We start from the raw sequence: 21185 nt of genomic DNA on the forward strand, positions 1-21185 counted from the left end.
TGATATATATCACTCCCCCTTAGTCAATACATCATCTCAATATGAAAACCACTCCCCTTTACATAATGCTCTGTAAACCACATGTATTTGTAGTATGAAACTACACATCAATTCTCCCCCCTTTTGTCAATAAGAATTGGCAAAGGTATGAAAACTAGTGGGATCCTCATTAAATTTTTATAGAGATTCTTCATGACCAAAAGAGAATAACATATCAAAAAATTTAGATGGAATCATAAAGCCGATGCTAAATACATTCGTCAAGGAGTTTATAAAGATACAAGATAACCCCTATAAAATTCCACAGCCGCACTCCCCACAAAGATATGGCGATTAAGCACAAGTTCAAAAACGAACTCTCTCCCATAAAACGTCATTCCCGAGAGTATAACAAAGGTGACCTTGCTTTTACAAGAAAAAAAGGATTTCAACGGACACAAAGATCTATCTTACAAAAACAAATGTTTTTGACTAATCCAACGGTTTTTTATGGGCGTTTGCAATCCATTGATGACTCCCGTTGCTCTCAAAACTCAGGAAATGGGGGAGACAAATCGTGGATGAAAGTCCTTCCATTTTTATGCCCTAATCCAACGTCCATGGGTGTGTGATGCTCATAAACTCATCTGTTACACTTCTAATAATCCCATTAATGGTATTAATAGCACCATTATTTCTCCGCTCATAAACTCATCTGTTACCCTTGAATTCACACCGACGGTTTTTCTTCTTATGGAATATAACCCATACGAATAACCAAGATCGGAGTTTGAAGACATATTTCCTCAATTCTTTACGAGCTTCGATTTAGTAAACTACAAATGGGATAATCAACCAAAATTGATATTATTGATCTCTTTACCTTGGTGACTATTATTATAGAGGCGGAATTCAGAATAATAATAGACGAAAAACTTAGAAAACAGAACACACTAGAAACCAGGTTCGAAGAAATATATCTTCTCTAGATTATGAACAAGAAAACTATTACAATTCTCTCTTTGTTACGCTCACAATCTCTCTAGGTAACTAACCTTAAAATATTTTCTAAGCTTGCTTTTACAATAATTAATTGCCTCACAAACTTCTCTCAAGGTGATTTGTCTCACAAACCTCCCTCTCTGATCTGGGTGTGTTTGTATCACAAGCCACACTCTAGATGTCTTAGATATGAGCTAAACATCTCTATTTATAGATTTAAAGGTTTCCATAACCTCTTAGGAATCTATTTCCTTATCTAAGAATAATACCTTTTCTAGGTATACTTCTTTATCTAGGAATAATTCATTTTCTAGAAAGAATTCCTTGTCTAGGTATATATTTCCTTATCTAGAAATATTACCTTGTCTTGGAAATATTCCCTTTCTAGGTATATTTCCTTATCTAGAAATATTACATTGTCTAGGAATATTCCTTATCTAAGAATACTGTCTAAAAATCAGTATTCTTTCCTTAAATTACAATTCTATCCTCAATTCATCTTGAGGATCACTAGTTCTCAAAGAGAGAAAGATACACATGTATCATGCACCCCCACTCAAGAACTTGAACTCCTGTGAAAGTTAGATTTGGAGGTTAGGGAACTGGAGGGTTCCTTTCACCCTGCTGAGCCATCTATCTTTGCTGGAAACTTGACCTTGACGTCTAATTTGAAAAGCGTCCATATCTCCCCGTCTTGTCTTAGTCACTATTCGCTCCATAGTGAAATCTTCTTCGAGTGGTTTTTCTTCTTTCTCGTTCTTTTCTTCAAAAACACCAGATGAAGACGTAGTCTTTTTCTTCTCCTTCGACTTTGGTGTATGAGACTTCATGTCTGTTTGTAGCATAGCCAACTTTTATTCCATAGTATGTGGTTCGCTATGCTTTGGATCATCAACTGACTTTCCCATCTTATGTTCTCTTGTTCTTTAAACGTATTCTTGCTTTCGAGTAACTCACCAAGTTGTTTGTAGAGAGATCTAGTGAAGACCATAAACCACAAGAATCTTCCCTAAAAGAACGAACCTTGCTCTGATACCAACTTGATACGTATTGATATATGTACCTTGGTGACTATCATTATAGAGGCGGAACTCAGAATAATAATAGACGAAAAACTTAGAAAACAGAACACACTAGAAACCAGGTTCGAAGAAATATATCTTCTCTAGATTATGAACAAGAAAACTATTACAATTCTCTCTTTGTTACGCTCACGATCTCTCTAGGTAAATAACCTTAAAATATTTTCTAAGCTTGCTTTTACAATAATTAATTGCCTCACAAATTTCTCTCAAGGTGTTTTGTCTCACAAACCTCCCTCTCTGATCTAGGTGGTATCACAAACCACACTTTAGATGTCTTAGCTATGAACTAAACATCTCTATTTATAGATTTAAAGGTTTCCAAAACCTATAAATTACAAAACCTCCTAAATTACAATTACATCCTCAATCCGTCTTGAGGATCACTAGTTCCCGGAGAGACGGAGATACACATGTATCAAAAATCCAGATCAATACTGATTCCAATTTCGATCCAGAGAAAGACATCTTGAGGTCATCAATGTGGTCGAGCATTTCGTCTTCTGCATTTTTGTTAGGTATGGTTTTGGTACTTTTTATGAATAATATCTTTGATTTTATTGTTCAGTTCAAGTTATTTCTACGAACTTTTGATGTAATAATCTTTTTTCTTCTGAATAATTTCTTTGATTTTGTTGTTTAGTTCAATTTTTTTGTTGTGCAAGTTTTCTTCAAGGTTTTAACTAATTTTATAATGAAGTTTGCATGTTAGATTTAGAATGAGGAATTGTGGATGTTTTGTCTCTTCGCTGTTAGCAGTCTGATATAATTGGTGCGGTCTCGCATATGAAATGTTCTTTCTGACTTATTTGTCTCGCTGGGGTTATCAGGTAGCAATATTTGTAATGGATTCGTTGAGACAACTGCTATAAATTCATAAGGCCTTTTGCGAGTGTTATGCAGAAAAGTAACCCGGCAAAATAAAGGGAGTTGATTGTTCATTATGTGTTGCATATGGTCCTCAACCGTGCCAATAATGTGCAATCTGGGTTGAAAAGTGTGTTTATAGTGCGTGGATATCTTTAGTCATGTTCCTGATATTGAAATACGCATCAGAGAGTATTGTGTTCATGTCATTCCATGTGGATGGATCCCTGTGTTACTAATTTGAGCAGTGTATTATAGTTCTTTAATTGATTGAGTTATGGTTTATGGTTCTGTTTCCAGGTCTTAACAATTGTTGCAGCTGATGAACAGGAGATATAATTTTATTGGCTTTGCAAAGTTGGAGAAATCAGTTCGAGGTTAAATACTAGATTTCCCGCCCATGAAGCCCCGAAGAGGTATAATTTGTCCACCCGATCGTTCCCCTTAATCCAGTCTGTTGTATATTTATACAAATTTTGCTCATTCACTAGACAGAGAATCACTAATTCTGTTACATGTATTCGGAAAATCTACATTGTCCAGTATCTATAAATATGATTGAGATGATTCGAATGGAAAGCTTTAGTAGTTTGAGATATTGTGTAATAGAAATGATAAACATTTGGTGCCTCATAACAGCAGAACAGAGGATGCGGCAGTAGTTCATGCTAGAGATTTAGATTTTGCCTCCAAATTTTCTAGCCTCTGATTACAAACAAAATAAAAACATAGATTTGCATTTCAATTCAATTGTTATTGTATTTGGTATTAATGTTTCCAGAGGAAGAGGTTTTTATTTGAAAGGAGTTGGGTACTTTTCAACCAGGAACTAATTATATTTTAGCTTTGCATGCCTGGGAACTAGGAGGCAAAACTGCACATTTCTGCCGTCTCCATTCAATAAAGAACTTTACAAGGTTAGAATTTTTCAAGACTTCCAAGTGTTATATGTATTTGATCGAGTACTGAATGTAATTTGCTGATGGTTTTTAGATTATTACATTCCATCCGTTAAGTTATACTACCGTGATTTTATATGGAAGCTCCTTAGCTTTCTTTGTATCACTAGATTTAATTTAACTGCTTTATGATTTCCACCAATATTTACTCATACCTATTTTGTCATATGTCACGCAATTGCTAACGATTACATCTATTTATTTTTTTGTCATCTTCTGGAATGACTGCACCACAAGCTGCAGGTGTTATACATACTGCTCTAAGGAAAACTTGATCAGATGAGACATAGTTTGAATCATTTTGGCACATGTTATTCGTTCCAGGCATTCTAGAAAGCATGACTAATAGTACACCCAATCTCCTATATCCGTATTACTATGTCCATTAAATTCATTTGAAAATTGATTGTGGAGTATGTTTGTTTGAAAATTTTACTTTTGTGGGAACTGATAAAAGCAACCCTTCTTTAAAAAAATGTAATATTCGTTAGTCTTGGCCTTGAGTATTTATGTGTAGATAAGGTTACTCATTTGTTTTATCATCATGAGAACTAATTTCGACAATTCCTAAACTCAAAAATCTATAAATTACTCTTGAAATTTGGCTATTTATGATAGTTTTGGTTGAAATCATTACTTTTCTTTCTCTCTTTGCTAGGATATAATGTTCAAAAGCTGGTGGTGCGCACAATTAAGACAGTAAAGTTCTAATTTGCACCATTGGACCTACTTCATTTGCAACTTTGGACCTGCTTCATTAGAACCCCATATCTAATGGGGTTCTATTTTATTGTTTACAGAAAGATAGTGTACGATAGCAGTGTTTGAAGGAGATGGTCAAACTTAACACTTACATGAATGATTGTATTTGTACGACAAATTTCAAAACCAACACCTATACCGAGCAGTAGTTTTGCTTACCAGGTTTTATTTTTCTCGGAGCTTTTTCATATTCATCTATTGCGACTGGAATTTTAGAATGTAGGAAATGATTTTGGGCACTTAGATTTTTAATCTCGAAGTTGATCTAGCTATTTCGCAGTATCTTTAGAGGAAGTATACGACGGACCGGACGGAAAACTGATAATAGTAGTTGAAGAATCTTATGAAATCACTCTTGAAGCCACGCCACCATGATATCAACTTCTGCATACCTACCAAGTAAGGATAAATAAACGACAATTGAACTTTGAACTGTATCTAAGATATATATCTGCTCTAATTCTGTTTAACAAGCTTGCTCTGCTCTTGATCTTCCCATCCATATAGCACATGACACGCATGGAATATTGGAATATCGGAAAAACCTGTGGTTGTTATGATCTCATCGTTTTATGTAAAAAGTAATTAGGTAAATAATCCAAACTTCTTTTTCTTTGCACTCCAATTAAAATGTTAAAATTTAACAACTGTTGTTTTTCATGTGTCCCCCTGTATGTTTCTGCTCATGGGAGTACATTTAACCATCCTGCGTCACTATAGCCTAAGTGAGTCTTTATTTCTCCTATGGTTTGGAGGTTAAGAAATAACTTGCTTATATTTTACCACCAATTGCCACCATCATTTCTATGCTTCGTTAATGACTACCTCACACAAGTGAGTCTTTGTTTCTCCATTCTCAAAATTTTCTTTGGCGATTTTACAACATTGAAAATTTTCCATTCCACCAAGTTGCACTGATTCCTTACATTTTCCTTTAGGTATTGCCTCCCAGCTGTTTATAGCCTTATTTTGATCTCCATTTGTTAAACTCTCTCCAATTTTTAGGGAAATTTTGAGTTTTGTATGGATACATGATTTGGGTTACAAGGCATCCTTGGATATTTACTGTGCTTCTTGAAATTTTCTGTTCGTGAGATAATAATTACAAATTTGTAACAAACATTTGTTGTGTCAGCAATTAGGACCCTTTGTTTGCTTAAGCAATTAACTGACTGGAACTATTTTAATTTTCAATTCATTTGTTGCAATATCTAGAATATTAATTGAGCATGCAAGGGATTCGTTTGCTTGGAGAAAAGTCTTTTTTACCAAACTTTGTAACTCAAAGTCGCAGGTTGTTTCCATCGAATCTATTCAAGTTTGATAAGGGTTCTTAACAGAAGTGACTGTTTGTACACCGATTATTCATCTTATTTTTATAGAAGATTTGCTAATATATCACCGCATTGCGTAATTTCAGAAATCATTAGTTAATTGCAGAAATTTATCAACGGCTTCTACTACTTGACTTGCAACACGTCAAACAGAAATTCAGTCGCAGGACACCGTGCTGCAATCGACGATAAACTCTCTTTGTGTCATGGAGTTCAGCTAGCCTTCAGTAAAAACTTGAAGAATAGCCTAGAGGTCTTCATCAACTCTTTGGATTCAGTTTTGAACTTTTTAACATATATGTTTGGAACTTGTGAAGTTCTATTTTTGGAAAGTCTGATAGTTCCTTCTTATTTTTGGATGTATTCCATCTTATATTTGTAATCTTATTAATACTTATTATCTAAGCGAAGACATCTTATTGAAATCTATGGGTTGATCTGTGCATAGAAGTCTATGCATTCTTCTGCTGGCATTTGTATGTTAGTATACTGACATGTAGCTTATAAGATGTTATCTCAGTTACCTCTGGCATTGGTTGCGATAACATGGTCAGAAGGGAATTAGGAACCATATACGGCTCAACTGAACTCCTCAATTATTGGCAGAGAAATTCCAATATCGAAACTTACTACAAGATGATTCATAGTCATGACCACATGTATATATGCTTGGTAATTTACTTTGTGTCAGGCAAAATCAGATCAATCCAATCCCCGGACAAGCCTTAGGATGACTAATGACTACCATCATTTTGAATCGGAGGTATTTCTTTTTGGATTGATTTCGAAATGATACCACATGCAATGCATTGAAAGAAGAAATTAATGTGGACTTATCAAATCTTGCTATGGAGAAGCAAATAAAGACTTGATACTTGATAGAGATATAATCAAGCATAAATGGACTTGGAAGCCTATTTTTTAAAAAAAATTAAACTTGGAAACCAGCTCGGTTGCACATAATGCTTTAAGTTGGCTTTGCCCCTATGCCCCTATGCAACAACATGGTTTCTTAACCAAGGATATATAGGAACGATAGTGTTTGAATGAATTAGTAAGTTCAGATTAATTAGTAACAACAACCCAAAGCCCGAGCCATTACGGGGGGTCATTTTCTAGTACTTAACAGAAACGCATCTATCTAGAAACAAATGCAAAAAAGAAAAAGAAAAAGAAAAAAAAAATCTGAACCACTATTCATGGAATTCCAAACTCAATTGCCCAGAAGATCGAAATAAAAGCAGGGGCAAGAGTTATGAAGGGCTAATGAACCAAGACAACACTAATAGACTGTCGTAAGTTTTGAAAAGTGGCAGTGTCTAATGGTTTGGTGAGAATATTAGCCAATTGTTGTTCGGAAGGAATAAATTCCATATTTATGATACTATCTTCATAAATATCTCGAATAAAATGGTACCATATGTCAATGTGCTTGGTTCTTGAGTGCTCAGTAATGAGAATCGCACTGGAGTTATCACATAAGATCTTCATTATTCCAGAGTTAATTCCATTGTCAGCAAGCATCCGTGTCATCCATAGAAGCTGAGTACAACATGAACCAGCAAAAATATATTATGCTTCACATGTTGAGAGAGATTGTGAATTTTGTTTCTTGTTGTGCCATGCAACAAGGTTCAATCCTACATAGTAGAAACCCCCTTATGTACTTTTTCTGTCTTCCACGCATCCTGCCCAATCAACATCTGAATAGGCAGTAAGATCAGTGTTAGTATCAAAAGTGTAAGAAAGACCATACCCTGCAGTGTGATTGATGTAGCGTATGATCCTATTTGCAGCTGCAAGATGAGATTCATTTGGATTTTCCTGAAAACTAGCACAACAACTAACACTAAACGCAACGTCAGGTCTTGTGGCTGTGAGATATAGAAGACTTCCAATGATAAATAGATAGAGTTTTTGATCCACATTTACTCCTTTCTTATCTCGATGTAGTTTACCCGTGGTGGGCATAGGAGTTTGTTTTGGAGTTGACTTATCAAGGCCGAATCTTGAAACAAGATCTTTGGCATATTTTTCTTGAGACAAGTAAATTCCATTCTTGTATTCTTGAATTTGTAAACCTGTAGATGGGGCAAAACTATTTGTTGGTTTTTAAGGAATTGAGGAGATGACCACGCGGAGGAGACTCCTCGAACCGAGCAAACTGCTTAACCTCACACAGATGCACTGCAAAGGGAGTGATTGAATTCGAGTGACTCCGGCCTAAACCAAGACAATGGTCGTTCCAGAGTCAATTCGGTCACAAGAGAGGATGGATCGATCTGTAGGAGGAAAGCTGAGAAATGTTTAAGATAAATGGTGATCAAGAATTGTAGGTGTGTTGTGTATTATGAGTGAAGAAATAAGATAAGTCATGACTGATTGAATTTTGCTCTGCTGGGAGTAATTTTTCAGACGCTGAGTTCTTATTCTCTTGTTGTCTGTTGTTTCAATCATGATTCAGAGACTTATTTATATTGCAAGAATCGTAGACATATTGATACCATGAAGTGTGACAGTTGTTGGAGTCAAAGAGTGGGGAAGTGGGAAATCGTGTTAAAACCAGTTGCTCATCGTGCGGAGACTTGGTTGATTGTCCACCCACTACTTTGATAACTCCTCTAACTTCTTGCACAACTTGCTCACATTCTCATCATGGATGAACACACGTGTCGTAGACCACCAGACCAAAACCCTAGTTGATATCCCCCCATGTGACACAATTGATGTCTCGTGATTGTGGAGTCTGCAAAGCGGACGAGTATTTAGTTTGTCAGTTGTTGACTTGATGAGACGATGAGTCTTTGTATTGCTGAGTCGAACATGATTTGCAAATGTTCTAGGAATCATCAATTGAACATGTCTGTTGAGAGAGGTATAATTTCTGAATGAATGTTGATAGTTAAGGTGAGCAAATGTTGCTCATTCGATGAATTGTTGAATATTGATAGTTGAACCAATATTTATTGTCTGAGCAAATATTGCTCATCTGAACAAATGTTGTTCGTTTGATGCATTATTGGTAGCAAGACCAAATAAAATATTAATTTAAAATTCTAGCGACTGGACCGAGTATAATCAATTAAAATGTTGATCACGGGATCAACGTATAATTATTATTGTTTGAACCTGCTCGGAATTATGAGCCTTGGTTTCGAAACCCTAATTTTGATAAATTGATGATTTATTGAAAATCAACCACGGAGTGAAGGAGGGACCGGTTACATGGGATGATGAGTCGACCATGTAGCGGCCAGATGCTCGAGTGAGCAAATACCAAAGTCTCTTGAAGACAAGTTGGTGAAAGGATGATTAAATGTTGGTTTAATCATTTATTGAAGTAATTCTCGTCTGAGCCTTAGGTGATAAAACCCAATTATGATGGAGTGAGTGACCGACAAAGAAGTCATGGAACCAGCCCCGGTTGGTCATGGGACCAACTGATGATCATTTGATGAAATTCCAAGTTGTTTGGAAGAGTTTTAACCTAATACGAACAAATTAGGTCAAATTATGAAAATATGTGGGACCGGCCTCTCGCAAGCCAAAGAGCCAATCTTGGTCGGTCAAGGTAATATACCCATGTCATCAGAGTGTCTGTGTCTCAGTCCTGAGGATTTTGATATTTCTGGTGTGCATTTGAGCAACATTTGAGAAAATATGAAGAAATCAGGGTTTTGCTGAAACTGGGGAACTTCATAAGATGAAGGAAATAAGAATAATAAAATAAGGAATTACAAGGTACGAGACCGGACACGGCTAAGGCATGGCCGGTCGGCTAATGAGCTCGGTCCCGTGATATCTTTCCTAATTTTATATTATTTTCTTGATGTGAAGGAAATATCATGAAATTAAGGAGTTTGTTGAAACGAAGGAATTTCCTTAAAACGAAGGAGTTTCCATGAGATGAAGGAAAAAATAATGATAATAATAAAATAAAGGATCGCAAGGTGTGGCACCGGCCATGGCTAGGGCATGGTCAGACGGCTAGTGGCCCGGTCCTGTGACACCTTTCCTAATTGTATATTATTTCCCTAGTGAGAAGGAAATATCATGAAACTGAATAATTTCGTAAGATGAAGGAAATAATAATAGTAATAAAATATAAGGAATCACAAGGTGTGGGACCGGCCACAACTAGGGCATAGCCGGCCGGCTAGTAGACCCGGTCCCATGAAACCTTTCTTAATTTTATATTATTTCCTTGGTGTGAAGGAAACACCATGAAACTGAGGAGTTTCCTCAAACGAAAGAGTTTTGCTCAAATAAAGGAGCTTTTCATGAGATCAAGGAAAATAATAAAATAAGATAAAACATTGGAAAAGGCGTGGGACCGGCCACGACGGCATGACCGGCCACTGAGCCTGATCCCTTAAGCGCCTCAATTAATATTTTATGATTATTTTATTTTTTTGCATGCAAATGGAGTTTGTTTTATTATTAACTATTTTTTGTTTTATGTAAAGAGGCCATCAGAGGCATTTATATAAAATTAAACATAAGTATTTTTATAACAAGTTAGTTGGTAGCCGAGCCACTAGCTGGGCACCAACACCTTTTTGGATTTTCATGCCTACTTTATGAAATAAAAATCTTCTTGTGCCATAATCCGCGTTATTATTATTATTATAAGAAAAATCATAAAATAGGTACAACGTCGATGGAAGTTAACCTAGCAACAAATAATAATAATATTTTATTATTATTATTTTCTTTCCTATTTTAGGTTCATCGTTCCTTCATATTTTTGAATGTTCGTTCGTGCATTCAGGTGCTCGTTAGTACATTATTGTTGAGTACACTTGCACCATTTTTTCGGGGCTTATTCGATAGTGGCTCAGATGCCCGTACGTTGAATATTTATTGCTAACCCATGGAATTCTGCTGGGAAGATCCATGAATTGAAGTAATGAAATATTATGAAGAACGTAGAATATTTTTTAGAGATTCAGTTAATGAATCTAATGACTAGAAATAATTAATTGATGGCTCTATACTAGCACGTTGTCTATGAGCATTAATTATTCGAGAATTGAGCGATATGAGCTAGTTGAAGCATCATATTTATTTATTACGTATAGTCAGGGAAAAAATGTTGCATCCTGAAGACGTTATCGCTCTATACTAGCAGACAAGCTGTCTAGGAGTCGTCCAATCATTAAGATTATATACACATGTCTTTTATATAGTCAGGGAAAACATTGTTACGTCCTGAAGACATTATCGCTCTATACTAGCAGGCAAGCTGTCTAGGAGCCGTCCAATCGTTTGATTCTATATAAAAGTGATTCCTGAAATTGCTCAGTATTCATGAAATGTGCCGTTGCCTCAGTTGAGAGACTGCATATTCATGTATGCTCTGAGAGACAATATACTCAGTCAGAGGTTCTTGTGGTATGAGTTTTCATGCTTCAATGAAAGATACAAGTCTCAATATTCATCTGACTACTGGATCAGGAATATGTAAGGTTACGATTTTATCCTTTACCAAAAATCCACCATCAACATTAAGTCCCATGCTTAGTGAGGGACAGTCATATTCCTCAGTCAGCACTGGATGGTGATTTTTAGTTACAGACGAAATAAGTAATTGAACTTAGTCGTAAGATAGAATGTTACCGGATTTTCGATTTACGAGCGAGCCATGACTTGAACGAAGATCCCAGTAGCATTATGAAAAGGCGAGGGTACCCAAATATACCTCAAGCTAAAACGTTTCCTACCTATAAGTCCTTTTTCCGAAAGTGATTTTCTATGGACTGAGTCGAGACAATACAACTAATCGGTTCACACTTCGTGTGATCGTCTATGGATACGATATCGAGACAATACAACAACAAAGTATGTTACTTGATAAAAAGGTTCGGACTTAACCAAACACAATAGGATTCACTTATCAAGTAAATAGGAATTAATGTTTGTGTAATTTACTTTAATTATAATAAAACAATTATAATGCGGAAATATAAAGTAAATGACACAGATAGATTTTGTTAACGAGGAAACCGCAAATGCAGAAAAACCCCGGGACCTTGTCCAGAATTGAATACTCTCAGGATTAAGCCGCTACACAAAATTACACCTAACTTCGTATAGTTGAGGCCAAGCAACTAAACCTATAGTTCACCTAGTTCTGTCTGTATTCCCACGCCTCCAACTTATAAATAAGTCACGTACTTGGAACAATTCCTTTGGTTCGTATTCCAAACAGTAAAGGAACAACAAATCTGTTTGGTATCAACTCTATTCAACCAAGTGATATGAGTCGGACAAAGGCTCTTCTGTTTATCTAAACATAAACTCCTTCGTCGGGTCCTTAGATCTATCTTATGTTCAATTACCGAAGTAATCGATTAAGATTAAGCCAACAACACTATTAATCCAAAGAATTGTGTTGATGCAGATCTACTCAATTAGTCAATCCAATCTATCACAAAGATAAACCGATTATTAATTGGATCCTCTTTTACCGAAACAAGTATTGTGCACACCAAAGATTATGAACCCACAAATCAGAAATCTTCAATATCTTCTTCGTCTTCAAATCTTCTTAGATCTTCAATAATAACCTGCACACAATCACTTGAATCTCTTGTGATCAATCACATACAGAATGGAGTTTGTTAACAATGTATTATCACAAGATCGTCTTTAAAACTAACAACAGTCTAAAGATCCCTGTCGAAACTCTGAACTAGTTTGAGTGAATATTATATTAGAAGAGAGGATTCTCAAGCATAAACAAACTAGGTGCAATCAAAGTTCAACCACCGTTAGTTAATCAAATCAATGAAACCAATGGTACACGCTAGAGATTCTCAATCCCAAAGAAGACTTTAAACTGCTCGGCCGTAAGAGATTTCGCCTAATTAGGTTACTCTTCTCTCCGAATAGGAGGCTACACCAGCAACAACACAACAAATAGGAAGCTTGTTGTTACGAAGGATTAGTTTGCTAGAAAGGAAAACTTCAAGTATCTATAGACAAGGAAGTTTGGACACCAAGGAATTTCAAAAACCGAAAATATTCTCAAGATATTCATTAAAGTACAAATTCGGTTTTCATAATTCCTGGAAATGCTCTGTCCAAAAATAATGATCGAAATCACTCGGAAAATCTCAAATTAGTAAATGCACATTACTAATTCTTATTTCCCTACAAAATGAAATTAATAACTTTAATTAAAAGATTCTTAACTTATTTATGTTTCGATCCTGGGATTCTCTTCCCTTAGCTATTAAGGAATAACTTTGAACAATTAAAGAAATAAACATTCACATCACGTGTTCAAAGTATGTCGACATCCTTACTTTGTAAGTTCTCTTTCACACTTACAACCTTGAAACCGATTTGCCACACTTCCAAGAAAGTTTAGAATTGGTTCATCTGACTTTAAAGAACTATGCGATTGATCAAATAACATTCAATCACAATCATGGGTTTAACGGTTCTACCAAAACAAGTTTCGGTTCTACCTTCCATGTGAGTAGTGTGCATAGTCACACTAGCTTTCCAAAATTCGGTTGACTAGGTACTAGGATTGGTTCCCCACATATATATGGTATCTAACTTATATGTGTTGCACATGTCCATAGGATCGGTTCCCCTTTTCCTAAAAACGTGTTGCACATGTTCATAGGATCAGTTCTCATTTCTTCAATAAACCTTGTTACACCTCATACAAGGATCGGTTCCCCTTTATGATGTACTGCACCTCTTACTAGGATCGGTTCCCCTTTCCCATATTTTGTCAGACATAAAATCACAAACCTGATCACCATCTCAGGTGATTACTTAAGATCGGTTTCACTAATAAAAGTCATACCAATACATAGGTCAGGCCTTTGTGAATAGTTCTACCAAGAACACAAACAAGTCATGAATGGTTATACTTAATCACACATATTGGTTGTTCATAAGATATGCAATGAATAACAAAACCAATAACGCCTGGAGATTTCCTTTTCGATTCACAAACAAGTTTATGAACTTACTTCCTTATAACACATGTAAAACATTGTTCCCTAGGATGAAATCCTCACCTCATACTCATACATAATCACAACAGCATTCAAATGATTATGATGATGTGTTATCTACAAAGTTTAATGGTTAAGCAATAAAACTCGTATTGTACTCCTTAATACTATGTCTATCTAGAGTTCAAATACGCTTCGCAGTTTTGTTTTCAATATGCACGACTTGAAAGATACGTTGGGGAATGAAACAGTTCAAGTCAAATATCACTAACCTTAAGTAGAAGGATGATTGTTGTCGCTGTAGCTCCTTGCTTCTTCACATCTTCAAGTCTTCGCAATACTTGTAGTGTGTCATTATCCTAATACTTTCAAGCTAACCTATATGAAGTTGACTCTAGTACATAATCAAGCGACTCTTAACATAAGTTTTGATTCACTAAAATATGACAGCCAAACTTGATATACCAACGCTTGGTGGGTTCAACGGAGCAATGCTCTAACAATCTCCCCCTTTGTCAATTTTAGTGACAAAACTCTTACATCATATGGATAAACAAATTACAAGAATTCATTACACATACACTTGATTCCCGATTCAACAGCACAATAAACTACTTACATTTAATCCTTGAAAATACCGATGTTGACATTATAATAACAAAGCAAATACTACCCCTAAGGAAGATAGGAAGTTATTCAATCTGCACGTTTTTGTTATACCAATTCATATGACATGTTACTCCCCCTTAATTTGTGCTTTCACTCTTTCGTTTAGATAAAACGTTTAAGCACCAATGTTCTTTTCCTTAGAGATACCAATCAATGTAAAATCAATGCCAGTATCACTTGTTTACTCCATATATTTCTCCCCCTTTTTGTCACAAAATGACAAAGAAAAGAAAAAAATAAAGGACAACACGAAAAGAATCTTACAAATCTCAAAATAAACTTGCAACCTGTAGAGTTAGGCACGAGGGTTCCACACATCATGTTCTGATAACCAATATCAAAACCGAAACTAAAAATAGTTTTATTTTGATATGTGACCAAGGAAACAATTGTCCTAAACAATTCTTCCAATTTAGTTTAGCAAAACAAAAATCAACTAAGCACCTTAGTCTCTTTGCTAAACCGATTGTTCAAAAACAACCGCTTAATTCAATATGACCAAAATAAAGATAACTCTATTTTTCTCATCAGGTTCTAATTATCCATAAAGTTATACCTTTAAATTTTAAACAAGACAAGTACTAGGTTAGTTAACTAGCATTTCTTGTTATGGCATTCGATTAGACTTGAATAACCGAAACCTCACTTCGATAAGTCTAACTAAGATCAGAATTAACTTAGTTTCTCTTATCCGGAATCGAATTGGACTAAACAACTCATCCCTTAATCCTTTTATTTCGTTAATCCGTAAATAATTCATACAACCAACATAAATCAACTTGCATAATTATTCACCTCAACCGGAAGCAATTGAAACAACATAAACATTAAAACACCGCAATTGCACCGAAATTTTGTAAGCCTAAACAATTGATACCACACAATAAAGTAAGATAACAATAGTTTTTCTTAATCAGGACCATTGAATCACACACATCCACACACACATCATGGAATAAACATCAATTGAACCGAAATTTTGTTAAAAAAAACAATAGATATATACTCCCTCCGTCCAAGTTTACTTGCTTAATTTGGATTTTGCAAAAACTTAAAAGAAATTCAAATTACTTCTACATACACCATTGATCTTTCAAATTGTTTGTTCAATATACTAGTTCTGATATCCTAGTTTTTGTTTCTTTCTTGATAATTAGAAAAAATTTAATAGGAAATATACCAATTTTTTGGTACAAATTTGTTAAAAAAACACAATTTAGGCAAGTAAAGTTGGACGGAGGGAGTATGATATAAACTCGGGCTTTTCTTAAACAGGAAAACAATTAACTAACAAGACCACGGATTCCTCATGCCTTCCGCTAAAGGTTAGTTGAATTTCATCATCAATCTCTTCACGTCTTTCCCTTTCGATTTTACTCTTGTCTGTCACCATCTCATGCTTACCCCGCAACAATGCCACTGTTACGTGCTAAGCATGGGACTTAATGTTGATGGTGGTTTTTAGCTTAGGGTTAAAATCATAAAACCTTGCATCTGATGTGACGTCACTCTGTAAGGAAACAAAGCCGTGTGTTCTAACCTCTCCGATGGCATATCTATTGAGTCGTTCAGTATATCTACATCAAATTTATCCAGACTGGCGAATGTAGCAACCATCCCAGATGTTCTGTATTTTTAGGCGCCTTGCCTATATTCACTTAATATAAGTTCCTTTGAATGCCTTTTATGCTATGTTCCCCGGCTGAAACCTTAATGTTGATATGGCATGACGATTTGTGTTCACTCGCAGCAGAGTAGCACGAATTTCCAAATATCAAGGATAAGGTCTTTGCATAAGGTATTCAATCATAAAAGCATGCTTCTCTTTGGCAATGAACTTAAAAGAACTTTGTGTCAACACATAGAATTCAAACAATTGCCCTGACTAACTTGAAGAAGTTAGGGTTTCGCGCCTCGCGTAGTATACCAGACCTTGCTTGACGAAAGTAAGCCTAAGCAAACTAGGAAATTAATCCACCATGGATTAGGAGGTGTAAAACCTTCGCCCATAATCAGAAAACAGGGAGCCGCGGCAGCAAAGGGAAGCGTGGCCATGCTTTAGGCCAACTGGCGCCACTTGCCATTGGCCACGCCCCTTCCTAAACCGGCCCTATTTCCCTCGACCAATCGTGCCGCCTCAAATTAGCCACGCGCACATAAGTTGTGGCTGGTGCTATACTTGTCGGCCCCACTTCCCATCGACCAATCAGGTCGCTCTAAAGCCGCCACACTCTTTCTAGAAGTGTATCCACGCCCATGCTTGGCCGTACCTCTTTTAATCGACCAATCAGGTCGCTCTAAAGCCGCCACACTCTCACCAGAAGTGTAGTCGTGCCTTATGTTTGGCCGTCTCCCTTTTCTTGGCCAATCAAGTCGCTCTAAACTTACCACCATACATTAAAGGCCAAACGCACCCTGCCGCGCTACCATACTAACTGGAAAGCCAAATGCGCCCTGCCACAACAACATATTGATCGGCATGCCAACATGCCACTTCGTGGAAACCTGCCATAAATAGCGCCATATGTGCTAAAATACCTCATGTTCGTGGCCAACACCATGAAAAGCTTAAGATTAGGGTTTTCTGGTCAAAAGCACGCCTATGCATAAACCAAAGCCTTAATTTCCAGTCGTGTCCCAAATTATGCCACTTCGTCCCCACAACATGCTACGAGCCGTGTGGGACCCAGGAAGCCCTAGGGTTGGCGCCATATCATATCCACCCACGACAATCCATACTCATGTGGTCGTTTCCACACTATGGCCTTACCATAACTCCTTTGGCATAGCTATGGTGCCATTTGCATAAAAGTATCGCCATGCCGCGGCCGCATGCCACGCACACCAATTAGGGTTTCGACATGCCAAACCTTAATTTGGGAAAATTTGCTACGCCAACTAAAGCCAAATAACGTTTCCCGAAGCGTTGAGATTGATGTGGAAGCATGGCCAATGTTGCCACGCCACATGTGGGTCCAACACCACGGCGCCAAACCCTAGCATTGGCCATACTTCCAAACCCTAACCTTGGCCACGGTTCCAAACCCTAGCATTGGCCATGCTTCCAAACCCTAACCTTGGCCACGACGCCAAACCTCGGATTTGGCCATGCTACAACGCCACTGGCATGCCGATATGTCACGGCTACACCATTGGCATGTCGTTATTCCACTGCTACGCTACTGGCATGCCGCTATGCCATGGCTACGTCACTGGCATGCCACTAGCATGCCGCTACCCCATGGCTCCACCAGGCGCCACTATGCCAATGGCGCCAGTTTTCTATACAACAAGATGCGACCATAATCAATGGTCATCCTTCCTCATGAGATGCAATCTCAGCCATCCAAGTTTGCCACCGAACTGACAAACTTGTGGCAAGTTTCAGGCGACGCCATGGCTACGCCAGGCGCCATGAAAAACTTCATGCCTAAATCTAGTGGCCATGGCTACGCCAGGCGCCACTTGCACCACCGTGCCACTGGCATGCACGAGCCACACCATCCATGCTACATTGCCACTGGCGTATACCAAAATGCCACCGTGCCATTATCAGGCGCTAACACAAGGTATCCATAATCAACGGCTACCCTCCTTCATGAGATGCGATCTCAGCCATCGAAGTTCTCCACCGAACTGACAAACCTGTGGCAAGTTTTGGGCGACCGACCAAAACGAGCCTAATAGCAATACATGCTATTTTCCTACGGTAAGTCCCTTGACTTTGACTTGCCACACGTAGCGAAGTGTTACATGTTTTCCACGAAAACACTCGAGACATCAAACATGTCATAAACTGGGGGGATGCTCATCAGGGTATTGAACTGGCGGTTTATAGCGTCCAGCGTGCAATGCGCCCATTACAAGAAAGTGTCATGAAGCGGAACAATTAGTGGTGGTGAAAAGTAACGGTGTAAAAATTTTATTTCCTTCATCATGGAAGCATAATGTCTGACGGTTACACGAATTCACTTCCTTCATCATGGAAAAATAACGTCTGACGGTTACACGTTACTCTTTTATTCCGCCACTCAATCGTTTCCACTTCCTACGAGACCAGGGTACGTTTCAATATGACTTGCATAAATGGGCTTCACCTATTTTCACCAAACAATGAGTTTTTGGTTGGCAACAACAGAGTATCTAGAAATCACCTGGTAGCTTTCCATTCTGCTAGCCAGTTCTACTTTCTGATACAAGTCATAAACAACCACACCTTCAGAATCAACGATTCTGGTCTCAACACTCTCTTTGCTTCCCTCCCTAAGGCCAATCCTTCTCCTTCACTTTGTGAACGAAGCAAGCCTGGAAGGGCCATTTCTTGGTTTAGGCCAGGATTGTATAGATTGATCTCTCGAATCAAAAGTACTTCCGTACAGTACATTGTTTAGGGTCAAGATTCATTTCTCATCCACACACCCAAAATTACCAAAATCAGCAGAAACGGTTTCCACCCACAAACAATTGGCGACCACAGTGGGAGATTAATCTCTCGGTTACAATATCAATTTCCAATTCCCAATTTCATTTTTTCAACCCCAATCTCAAGATGGTAGAACTCATGTCCGGATCAACAACAAACCCTGAAAACACTAGTGTTGAAATCATCCTCGGCGTTAACATTTCTTCCGGTGGCATTAATACGCCAACTGCCAACACCATTGGCGCACAAAATGTCCCTTCAGGCGTTACACCTCCGATCACCAGATCCAGAGCCGCTGCCGCCACCCCCAACGTTTCTTCAAGTGTGACAGCTCCAACCGTCACCAGAGCCGCTGCTACTCCACCATCAGGACGAGAGACTGGAGGATCCAGAAGAAGCCGATCTCCTCTTACCACTGTTGATTTGATGGAAAGACAAAAGGTTCTCGTAAATCTCATACAAACATGGATACAACTTAGAAAGAGATACCTATTCTCTTGAACGCCCAGTAGAAGGGAATCAGCAATCCAATTTCATCACACGTGAAAATCAGGAACGAGTTCTCCAAAATCGAGGCAAATAAAATTAGCAACCATCCTGAGTTCACAGAGACCCTCTTCCCGTCTGCATGATTTCTGGGGACTTCGCCCACAAAATCGTGCAGTCTATGATGAAACATTTATGTGAGATTATGTATTTCTCCAAGACGCAGCGTCAAGACATATTTGTATCCCTCAACCGTACTGCATCGGGAAAGCAGCTGCTTCCAGCCAGGGAGGCCGTTCCCAAACCCCAACCTCTCCTGGAAAGCACGATTGATAGATGGAACTGGGGACTCCTAACCACTATTCACTTGAAAGGTGTCGAGTTTGACAGCATGCTGATTGACGCGGCCTCTGACTTCAACATTGTAACTGTCAAGGCTCTGAGAGTTGCAAGGGAAAATCAAACAGAACAAGCGTATTCTTTCCCATGAGGAGGAAAACACGACTTTCCGACCAGCACTATTTGTGCCGTCTTCCCATATGCCATATCGTATCAAGTCGTTTTTCGAATTCAAGGGTTAATAGCGCCCTCACTAGAGTTTTCTCCAGGATCCGCTTCGACGTTTCTCTCTAGGAGCCGCTTCAATGTTCTCTCCAGAAGTCGCTCTGCTCCAACGTTCTCCAGCAGCCGCTCCGCTTCAGCGTTCTCTCCATAAGATGTTCCACGATCCGAAGCCGAAGCTTCAGCGTTCTGCTTCGTAAGCTTCAATGTCCCTCCAAGAGCCAGAAGCCGCTCCGCTTCAACATTTCTCTCCAGAAGTCGCTTCAACATTCTCTCGAGAAGCCGCTCCGCTTCCAGAACCAGAAGCCGCTCCGCTTCAATATTCTCTCGAGAAGCCGCTCCACTTCTAGAGCCAGAAGCCGCTCCACTTTGACGTTTCGCTCCAGAAGCCGCTTCAAGATTCTCTCTAGAAGCCGCTTCGCTTCAATGTTTCGCTACAAAAACCTCTTCAACATTCTCTCCAGAAGTTGCCACTCCTCCATGCCAGGGATCGTGATCACAACCAACTAAGGTTCGTAGTTGTGGCCACTTTTTGATCCATCTCTCCAAAGCTCGTGGTCGTGGACAGTTTACTCGCTTACGCATCCAGCCAATCCCTTTTCTTCCATGTACGCCCATGCAATTCTTGCCAACCTATTTTGTTTCCATGACGATGTAGTCTCTTCTTATCACATCTGCTGCCAAGAATTGTTGCTGCTCGTTTGTCGATACCAGCCAGAGATTTACCATAGCAACAACCACTACAAAGTTTCACGCGAAAGAAGTAATAAAGTCACCAGTACGGATGCAAGATGATGTCTTTATCATGGTCAAACCACCGACCATACAAGATAGAAACATGTAAACCACACTTGGGGACTAAGGCTCTACACAGGATCCCTTCATTGTCAAAACTCAGAAGACACGGTCAACCAAAAAGTCATAGCCACGACAAGGTCATCCACCCTTCAAAGGTGTAGCGTAAGAATATCATCACCTCTTTGTCTAGAAGACGCCTGCAACACTTTGCGAGGCCGCGGTGGATCCCAAGCCTACTCAGAGAAAACAACTTCAGTAACCAAAGAGAAGTGCGACTGGGGACT

At 38.3% G+C, this 21185-nt stretch overlaps 1 long non-coding RNA gene across 11 annotated transcripts; it reads left to right on the forward strand.

The window, feature by feature from the left end:
- The first annotated feature begins 2392 nt into the window (after nucleotides 1-2392).
- Nucleotides 2393-6422, forward strand: LOC113302522. 11 transcript variants are annotated; one of them, XR_003336931.1, is made up of 7 exons: nucleotides 2393-2581; nucleotides 2894-3346; nucleotides 3775-3847; nucleotides 4548-4813; nucleotides 4921-5050; nucleotides 5159-5945; nucleotides 6072-6422. It is a non-coding gene; the product is annotated as an uncharacterized LOC113302522 (long non-coding RNA). The 11 variants fall into 11 exon arrangements; XR_003336930.1 differs by having other exon boundaries at nucleotides 4548-4588; nucleotides 4690-4813; nucleotides 5159-6422; XR_003336932.1 differs by having other exon boundaries at nucleotides 3796-3847; nucleotides 4548-4588; nucleotides 4690-4813; nucleotides 5159-6422.
- The last annotated feature ends 14763 nt before the right edge of the window (nucleotides 6423-21185 follow it).

This window comes from Papaver somniferum, chromosome 8 (genome assembly GCF_003573695.1).
Source record: "Papaver somniferum cultivar HN1 chromosome 8, ASM357369v1, whole genome shotgun sequence".
NCBI classification, from domain to species: domain Eukaryota; kingdom Viridiplantae; phylum Streptophyta; class Magnoliopsida; order Ranunculales; family Papaveraceae; genus Papaver; species Papaver somniferum.